Source organism: Bos indicus x Bos taurus, chromosome 25 (genome assembly GCF_003369695.1).
Source record: "Bos indicus x Bos taurus breed Angus x Brahman F1 hybrid chromosome 25, Bos_hybrid_MaternalHap_v2.0, whole genome shotgun sequence".
Classification (NCBI taxonomy): Eukaryota; Metazoa; Chordata; class Mammalia; order Artiodactyla; family Bovidae; genus Bos; species Bos indicus x Bos taurus.
The window spans coordinates 32003760-32014046 of record NC_040100.1 but is presented as its reverse complement, the minus strand read 5'-3'; the positions used below and the strand labels follow the sequence as shown (position 1 = coordinate 32014046).

Sequence of the window (10287 nt, the reverse complement as noted above, 5' to 3'; positions counted from 1 at the left end):
ATGAAAAGCCAGAGTAAGAGGTAGGTTGTAAGTGATGGGACGAAGAGAGCAAGAAGTTGGTACAAGCAAAAATTTCTTGAAGGAAGGACTTCCCTGGTGGTGCAGAGGATAGTAATCTGCCTCCCAATGTAGGGGACACAGGTTCAGTCCCTGCTCAGGGAAGATCCCACATGCGACAGAGCAACTGAGCTTGAGAGCTGCAAATACTGAAGCCCAAGCACCCTGGAGCCCGCGCTCCGCAGCAAGAGACCCCACCGCAGTGAGACACCCATGCACTACAGCGAAGAGTAGCCCCTGCTCCCCGCAACTATAGAAAGCCCACACAAACCATCGAAGACCCAGTACAGCCAAAAATAAATAAAAACAGGTGGGAGAACACTGGTATATTTGTCTGTCACATATTTGAGGGGAAAAAAGGGCTTTCCCCAGGAAGAGATTTCACAGAGGCAATAGGGAACAAGAACTTTCCAAAATCATAACCTTTTAAAAAGTCAACGTTTATTCCTTTTAAAATGCTCAAAAGACTAAAAAGGTTCAAAGTCCCAAGGAGGTTCAGATTTCAGATAAGATGATAGTCAGGTGCTGACGATTGGAATCTGTTGCTGAAGCTTAAATTTCAATGTGTTCGATTCTATACCTCCATGATTCTTCCACTTGGGGAGGGATAAATTCCTCCAGCTTTCGGCAGACTTCATAAAAAATGAGCACTCCAGTAATGATGAGAAAAACGATGGCAGTAATAATTATTGTGATTACCAGGAGTAACGTCTTGCGATCCAGAGGGAAAGCTGCCATGGCAATTCCAAAAAGCAAAACGATGAATACAGCAAAGAACAAAAAGAATTGTTTGTATAATTGATATGAACACTTGATGTGAGTTATTCTTGGAAACCAGTTTGACTGACCATAAACTCGAGGTGATGAGATCATAATGAATCTTGTCTGTAGGGATAAGAGGGGGAAAATGTTAAGGTTAGATAAACCGAAAGGTTGACTATTGTCAATGCTGGAGATGAGGATTCAATTCCTGGGTTGCGAAGACCCCTTGGAGAAGGAAATGGCAATCCACACCCAGTATTCTTGCCTGGGAAATCACATGGACAGAGGAGCCTGATGGGCTACAATCCATGGGGTCGCAAAAGAGTTGGACACAAATTAGCAGCTAAACAACTGTATAGTACAGGGAACTCTTCTCAATACTCTTTAATGATCTATGTGGGAAAACACTTTAAAAAAGAGTAGAGCTATATATAGCTGATTTGCTATACAGCAGAAACTAACACAACATCGTAAATAAACTGTACTAGAACAAAAACAACAAAAAAATTTTTTAAGCAAACAAAAAAAAAAGGTATACGTGTTCTATGACTGTAGGTGCGATTCTTAAAAGTTTTCTGTGTTTAATATATTTTTGTGTTGTAATATATTTTCTCAGTCTATTTAGGCTGCTCTAACAAAATGCCACAGACTAGGTGACTTATAAACAGCAGAAATATAGTGATCATGGTCTTGAGGCTGCAACTCTGAGATCAGGAAACCAGTATCACCGGTGAGAGACCTCTCCTGGGTTGCAGGTTTTTCCTTTTATCCCCACCTTGGGGAAGGGGAGAAGGAGGTCCGTGGGATCTTTTTAAGAGCATTAATTTCACCTATTAGATCTCAGTCCTTTTGACCTAGCCACCTCCCAAAGGCCCCCACCTCCTAATACTTTCGCTGAAAGGGGTAGGATTTCAACATATGAATTTGGGGACACAGATGTTCAGACCATAGCAGTGTTAGTTTGATCACACGTATACGAATTGTAACTGTAACCCAGTTCAGAAGAAGTTTTACAGTTAGAACATCATGGTCAGAAGAATTTGCCTTAAATCCAAGCATATACATATACATATTAATATATATCTTTGTTGCAGAGAACAATGATATGAGTGATCAAAAAAGACTTTAAAGCATAACATACTATATTAAGACACATTTCAGGAGAGATTGAATGAAATGGAAGAACAGATTAAAGAGAAGTAAATAAGGCAAAGCTTGAGATAAAGAAAAATTTGTTTATGTGTATTTCATATGAATGATGGTGGTGAAGACTGAGGCTTATACTTACATTTAAAAGTGGTATAGCAGTTTTATTTTGATGGGTCAGCATTTACAATATACCAGACGGTGCATTCTTTGTGACTGTTGAAGGTGACGGAAAACTTTAGAAGTCAACTTAATGTATAAGTAACTATGGAGTTTCTCCAAAAATATTTGATGCATGAGATCAAGGAAATTGAACTCAAATACAGGGAGAAAAACATCGAAAATTGCCTCACTTTGTAGAATGCCTTTAGCTCAAATGCTTTGGTTATTTCACCATTTTTTTACATTATTTGTGTTGGCAGATTGTCTTTTTTAGAATCAGCATTTCTATTCTTTGAGAACTTATCAGCAATTGCAGGGAATTGTGTCAAATGCATTTGCAGCACTTGCTGGTAAATGTGACTTTCTGCTTTTTTTCACTAATAAGGTTTATCAATTTTTCTAATTTGGACCTATCCTTGTGTTCTTGAAATAAACTCATGGCCATCTTTATTAACTGGTACAAGTAATTTTCTAATCCATGGTGGCATTCAGTTTTTGTAGGAGAATGCCCCCTCCTTTTTTTTTTTTTAAACAGGAGACGCATGTTCAAGCATTTAGGCAAGAAATTCATAAAGTCTGCCACTGATTCTTCAGTGATTCAGCCAACAACAATAATAGCAACAAATGTTATAAACATGTGTTAAAGTTACAACAAAATGTTAAGTTGTTAACATTAAGGAGGGTAGGTGAGTGTTCATTGTGTTTTAACATTTTACACACTTGAAAAACTGTGGTTACATGGAAGCAACCTCGATGTCCATTGACAAGAATGGATGAAGAAGCTGTGGTACATAAATACAATGGAATATTACTTAGCCATAAAAAGTAATGCATTTGAGTCAGTTCTAATGAGACAGATGAACCTAGATCCTATTATACAGGGTGAAGTAAGTCAGAAAGAGAAAGACAAATATCACATTAATGTATATACACATGGAATCTAGAAAGATGGTACAGATGAACCTATTTGCAGGGCAGCAACGGAGACTCAGATACTGAGAACAGACTTGCGGACACAGAATGGGAAGGAGTGGGTGGGACGAATAGGGAGAGTTGCGTGGAAACATGTACCCCACCATGTGTAAAGTAGATAGCCAGTGGGACTTTGCTGTATGACCCAGGGAACTTAGACCAGTGCCCTGTGGCAACCTGGAGGGGTGGGATGGGGTAGGAGGTGGGACAGAGAGCCACAAGGAAGGGGACATATATACACTTATGGCTGACTCATGTTGCTATATAGCAGAAACCAACACAATATTGTGAAGCAATTATCCACCAATTAAAAATAAATAGACTTTTAAAATTGAGGTTAAAGGTTTTTTAAAAAGATTTTATTTGTTCATTATGTTAGGAACTTTACAAAGAAGGTTTTTGAGTTAGACTATGCCCCAGTTTCATCATGGAGATTTTTATGGGTGCTGGGCTGAGGTAAAATTATCTTTATAAAAAGGTGCCTTTGAAAGGTTTCCAGACCTCAGAGCAATAGGCCACTCAGGCTCTTTAGGTGGAGGTGTGAATTTATCTTCTGGAGTGATTTGTCTGCTCTGTTACTTCTTGATCCGTTTTGGTAACTTTTCAAGGAAACTATCCCTTTCACATAAATTATCAGGTATTTTAATATGCAGTTGTACATTACCTTTTACCTGACTCTATTTCTTGTTATTGCTCACCAAATGCTCATTAAAACAACAAATTGATCTACTTGTCACCGTTTATAAGAACAAGCTTTTAGTGTTACCCTTCAGGCATGGTATTGTATTTGGTTCCAAGTTTAATTTAGGCTTTTACATTTCCTCCTCTATTTCCACTGATTTTATTTATTTTAGTTTCTTAGATTGAATGCATATTTTCAGTCTTGCTAAGTAAGGGAAGCACTTATATATTACTCAGAAAAATGCAATAAAGGAAGAAAGAAAACTCTTGAATGGCATTAAGACATCACAGACAAAGTTCTGGTAAGTCACTATTTTATACACATAGAAGAGTTAATGTCCTTCCTAAACAAAGAACATCAACAAATTAAGGAAAAAAGAAAAGCAGACAAACGGCAAAACAGGAAAACAAATCTGAGGAACTGCAATGATCATTGAATCTAAAAAGATAGCCCCCCCCCCAAAAAAAAACTCTCACCTCACTGAGTAATGATGAAAAGAGCTTCTACAATGATTTCCAAACACACCACTACAGTTACGTGCAAAAAACTGTAGATCCCTTTACCTGGCTTGCAATGCAGCTCTTGAACAAGTAGAAACGTCAAACTCCTTTCAAGATGAGACATCCAACACGGCTCTTTGAGTTTCTTTTATAGGAGACAGATGTTGATTGGATAACAACATGGACTCTGTGGAGGGCCATTTCACTCATTAGCTCAGTTTTCTCCCAATTCATCCAATGATATAAGATCCTGGGGGTGCTGAGAAAGCTCTTTAAGGGAGATCCTGGTGACAAACCCTTGCTATATGGTGGTTAAGGGTCATGTACTTGTGGAAAACACTAGGAAATCGCATAGGTTTTTTCCCCTGCTTGTTGATGGTGGTGGTTTCCATTTAGCTTCACCTGATGACGGTTTGGTCAAGGTGAGGGAAAGTTCATTCTTTCTCAGCTGTGACCCGCCTTAAACCAGGGTTTCCCTACTTCTCCGAGCTTGAGAATCACTGAGGCTCTTATTGGAAGCACAGTTCACCTGGTGCTTCATGGAGTACTCAGCAGTGGGACCAGGAGTATGAACTTTACACAGCACCAGGGGCTTCTTTTTTAAAAATTCATTGTTTTGTTTTTTGAATTGTATTTTGTTTTCTATCACATAATATGGCATATGGGATCTTAGTTCCCCACCCAGCCAGGGATCCAACTTGTACCCCCTGCAGTGGAAGTATGGAACCTTAACCACTGGACCACCAGGGAAGTATCTAATTTTTTGGATTCCATGTTTCAGTGAAAACATACAGAATTTGTCTTCTTTTTATCTAGCTTATTTCACTAAGCATGATCCTTTCCAAGTCCATGCATGTATGCATGCTAAGTTGCTTCAGTCGTGTCTGATTCTTTGCAATCCTATGGACTGTAGCCCGCCAGGCTCCTCTGTCCATGGGATTCTCCAGGCAAGAACACTGGAATGGGTTGTCATGCCCTTCTCCAGGGGATCTTCTTGACCCCAGGATCGAACCCAGGTCTCCTGCATTGCAGGCGGATTCTCAACCGTTTGAGCCACTAGGGAAGCCCTCTCCAGGTCTATGATGATGTTGCAAATAGCAGAATTTCATTCTTTTTTATGACTGATTGTTGTAGCTAACACTGCTGTTCTGTGCTGTGCTTAGTCGTTCAGTTGTGTCCTACTCTTTGCAACCCCATGGACTGTAGCCTGTCTGGCTCCTCTGTCCATGGGGATTCTCCAGGCCAGAATACTGGAGTGGGTTGCCATGCCCTCCTCCAGGGGATCTTCCCACCCCAGGGATTGAACCTAGATTCCTGCATTACAGGCAGATTCTTTACCATCTGAGCCACCAGATAAGCCCAAGAATACTGGAATGGGTAGCCTATCCCTTCTCCAGGGGAACTTCCCAACCCAGGAATCAAACCAGGATCTCCTGCATTGTAGCTGGGTTCTTTACCAGCTGAGCTACTCGGGAAGCCCAGCTAGTACTTCTAATACTATGTTAAATAGAAATGATGAGAGTGGGCATTCTTGTCTTGCTCTTGAATTTAGAGGAGACACTTTCAGCTTTCCACTGTTGAGTATGTTAATTGTAGGTACTAGGAGCTTTTTAATATCAGCAAAGTTTGGAGAAACACTGCCTAAAATAATTCACTCTATGCTTCTTTATTCACTTGAATGTACAAGTGAGGTACAAAGCCAACACATATTCAAAATGTACAATTCATTGAGTTTTGGCATGTATGAACCAATAAAAGCATCAGTCTAATTAAAATTAAAAATATATCTATCACCTCCAAAGTTTCATTGTGCTTCTCTGTAATCCACACCTCCTCCCTTCCATTCCCAGGCAACCACCAATCTACAATCTGTCATTAGAAGTGATTTCACATTTTTATATAATGACATTCTCTGGTATGTACTTCTCTGTGTCTGGCTTGTTCCTTCAGCATAATTATTTTGAGATTCATTCATGTTGTCTTGAGTATCAACAGACTTTTTTCATGTTGAATAGTATTCCATTGCAAAATGAAGTGAAGTGAAAGTCTCTCAGTCGTGTCTGACTCTTTGTGACCCTAGAGACTATACAGTCCATGGAATTCTCCAGGCCAGAATACTGGAGTGGGTAGCCATTCCCTTCCTAGGAAATCTTCCCAACCCAGGGATCAACCCCAGGTCTCCCGCACTGCAGGCAGATTCTTTACCAGCTGAGCCATCAGAGAAGCCCAAAGTGGGCTTGGAATGGAAGGGAAGAGGTGTGGATCACAAAGAAGCAAAATTCCATGCAAGGATAAACCCATTCCCTCTGTGAATGGATATGAAAGTTGGTTCCAGTCGAGACTATCACAGGTAATTCTAGATACCTGAAGAGGTACAATGAAGGAGAGATTGCTTTTCCCTTTTCTTTTGAAAAAAAACCACTAGGAAAAAGTTGAATATGACAGATGGTCATAAAGAAGAGAAGAAAAACACCCTATGTACATGGAAAGATGGTCAGAAAATAGACCATCCTTCTGCTTGAGAAGTGGGGACTGGAATATTATTTTCTTATAAATTCTCAGTCTCAAAAGTGCAAGACAGGGCTTCCCTGACTGCTCAGGGGTAAAGAATCCACCTGCCAGTGCAGGAGACATGGGTTGGGTCCCTGATCGGGGAAGATCCCACATGCCTCGGAGCACCTGAGCCCATGTGCCACAACTATTGAAGCCCTCACTCCACAATAAAATTCACTACAGTGAGAAGCCCACTCGCCACAATTAGAGGGTTGCCTCCACTCACCACAACTAGAGAAAAGCCCTCAACAGCAACAAAGATCCTGCTTAGCCATAAATAAATAAATACATATATTTTTAAAGTGCAAGGTACTTCAAAAACATTTAGGGGGTGTATCCATAGTTCAAGGGTAGAAAACTCAAGGCAAAAAGTTATAGCTGTCTTTAAAATGTAGCACGCATGAGAGATGCGCCCAACACTGGTACCCACATAGTCTTCTTGCCACTGGATAGCACAGGAAGTCTCCCTTTTGGAAATGTAATTTCACATCATGGATTCTTTAACCAGGTCACCTGGATATATTTTATTTTTCAACACTTGATTTTTTTTGATGACAGAACCTTGAGAACTTTGGGGGGAAAAAAATTGCAATTTTATTTTTTGACATTCGATTTTTTTGATTACAGAATCTTGAAAATTTTGGAAAGATAAAAAGAAATATTCAAGTACAAATAGGGTCGATAGTTATTCCAGCCCCCGGAAACAGTCAACACTGATGATGGTTTCCTTTTGTGTTTCTATCTTTTTGATATCAGTTAGGGATGGTAAGAGATTTCACGGTCTTGTTCTATTGTATCAAGATTTTGAAAAATTCTTCATTGCTGGACATTGTTTGCAGTTTTCCCCCACTGTAAGCTGCTCTTCTTGAATATTTCTTTTTACATTTATTGTACCCAACTTTTTGAATTAAGTTCTGCTCTCATTTTAAAAAAGAATTTTACTTTTTTTTAATTGGAAGATAATTGCTTTACCATGTGTTAGTTTCTGCTGTATAACAACATGAATCAACTATAAGTATACATACGTCCCCTTGTCCTCAAGTATCCCTCCCACCCCTCTATTTTTTTAACTTTTTATTTTGTATTGGAATATAGCCAATTAACAACATTGTGACAGTTTCAAGCGGACAGCAAGGGGACTCATCCAGGCATATAAATGCATCCACTCTCCCTCCAACTCCCCTCCCATCCAGTCTGCCCCATAACATTGCCTGAACTCATAATTCAAGAGTTCCTGCTTTTTTCTTATGAATCCTTTATAACACCCTATCGTTTCAATTATGTAGTATGTTCTAAGTGTCTGAAAATGTCAGTTACATAGTTGAAATCTTGGTCTGTTTACTGCTCCCTACACTCTCCATGCCCTCTAACATCTTCTGAGTTTGCAAACCATGGCAGAGGCTTTCTCAGAGGGTCCTAGTTTCTGGGCTCTCCATTCTTATTTCAGAGGGAAGACCCCAGGGCTTTTGGGTAGGGCTTGTTGGAGGATAGGGTTTCCTTGGTGAGTAGGTTTTGTTGTTCAGTCACTAAGCCATGTTTGACTCTTTGTGACCCCATGGGCTACAGCATACCAGGCTTCCCTGTCCTTCACTGTCTCCTGGAGTTTGCTCAGATTCATGTCCATTGAGTCAGTGCTGCCATCCAACCCTCAGGTCAGAGTAGGTTGAGCAGTGTTTTTATTATGGGATCCCTACATGTTAGGGGAGAAGGGACAGTTTTTCTTTGGCCAGTAAACTTAGCAAGTGAAAGTGAAGTCACTCAGTCATGTCCAACTCTTTGTGACCCCATGGACTGTAGCCTACTAGGCTTCTCCATCCATGGGATTTTCCAGGCAAGAGTACTGGAGTGGATTGCCATTTTTTTCCCCAGGGGATCTTCCCCACCCAGGGATTGAACCCAGGTCTACCTACATTGTAGGTAGATGCTTTTACCGTCTGAGCCACCAGGGAAGTCTTAGCAAAGAGTCTTCCAATTCCTGCCTGAACTGAAGGACTGGAAACAGCTCAGAAAAGCAGGACAGCAGTGGTGATCCCTTTGGTGAATGATCATGATTGAAAGGAATTAAAATCCCTGCGGCTTTCCTGGTGGCTCGGTGATAAAGAATCCCCCTGCCAATGCAGGGGGCATGGGTTTGATCCCTGGTCCAGGAAAATCCCACATCCCTAGGAGCAACTAAGCCCATAAGCCACAGATGCTGAGCCTGTGGTCTAGAGCCCAGGAGCCATAGCTACTGGGCCCATGTGCTGCACCTACTGAAGCCCACATGCCTAGAGCCCATGCTCTGCAACAAGAGAGGCCACTGCAATGAGAACCCCACAACCAGAGGGTGGCTCCTGCCTGCCGCAACTAGAGAAAAGCCTGAGCAACGTGAAGACCCAGCATGGCCAAAAAAATTAATAATATTTTAAGAAAAAGAAAGGAAGAGTTCACCTTTATTGAGTGATTATCTCCTTGGATTCATGTACACAGGGAGATAGCTTAGTTCAAGCGGGTTCACATGTCCACACGTCACCAGGCATGTAGAAGGGAATGTATAAGGCAAGAATAAGGGGAGGGAAAGTAGAAGGTAATTCCAAGAAGAAGCCCCAAAGAGATAAGAAGTCGAGGCACTATGGGAGAGTAAGGAGACCTTAGCATCAGAAGGGTAGACCACACCATTACATCAGAGGATGGTCAGGTGAGGGATGCCAGGGGAACTGACCAAGGATGATAAGGGCTGTGTGGTGGGAGGAAGGGGTGTCTGAAGGATCGTTTTGGAGACTCACAGGCAACAGTCATGAAAGGTTACAGGACAGGACGATGGACAAGATCAGGGCACTGCCAGGGAGGTTGGCCATGAGCTGCACACCTATGGTCTTGGATGGGTCAGTTAATATCTGCAGGAGTCCACGTGAAAAGCCAGAGTGAGAGGCAGGGGCTGGGTCTTCAGTGATGGTTGGAAGCATGCTGTGGCAACAGGGAGAAGGAAACTGGTCCATTCATCTGGCTGGAACTTGAAAGAACAGGAGCTTCTTTAAGAAGACTGAAGAGAGGCAATAGGGAATAGAAACATTCCAAAATCAAATAAAAACTTTTTTTTTTTAAAAAAAGGCCAGAGTTTATTTCTATTTAAACCATTAAAATATCCAAGTCCCAAGGATTTCCAGGTTTAAGATGATATTACAGTCAGGTGGCAACCGTTGGTTGTTTTTCTTTCTAAAGCCTTACAAGGATCCTGAGCAATTCTCCTCCTTGAAAATTTTTCTTGTATGAAAGCTGATACCTTGTTTGCTTCACACAAGTACATCAGTCCAGTGAGGATGAAAAACACAATGCCGGTAGCAATCATTGTTGTTACCAGGGCGAAGGGTGGATGATCAGAGGACAAAGTGATGAAAACACCGCCGAGTAGCAGTGCTAACGTCACAGCGTAGAACAAATAGAAGCACAACCAGCATCTACGCGAGACCTCTT

At 41.2% G+C, this 10287-nt stretch overlaps 1 long non-coding RNA gene across 1 annotated transcript; it reads right to left on the bottom strand.

Annotated features, from left to right (window-relative positions):
- Window positions 1–368: 368 nt before the first annotated feature.
- On the bottom strand, window positions 369–4407 carry LOC113883953. Its single transcript, XR_003508775.1, has 2 exons — window positions 4345–4407; window positions 369–942 (listed from the first exon to the last, which is right to left on the bottom strand). It is a non-coding gene; the product is annotated as an uncharacterized LOC113883953 (long non-coding RNA).
- Between the last annotated feature and the right edge of the window lie 5880 nt (window positions 4408–10287).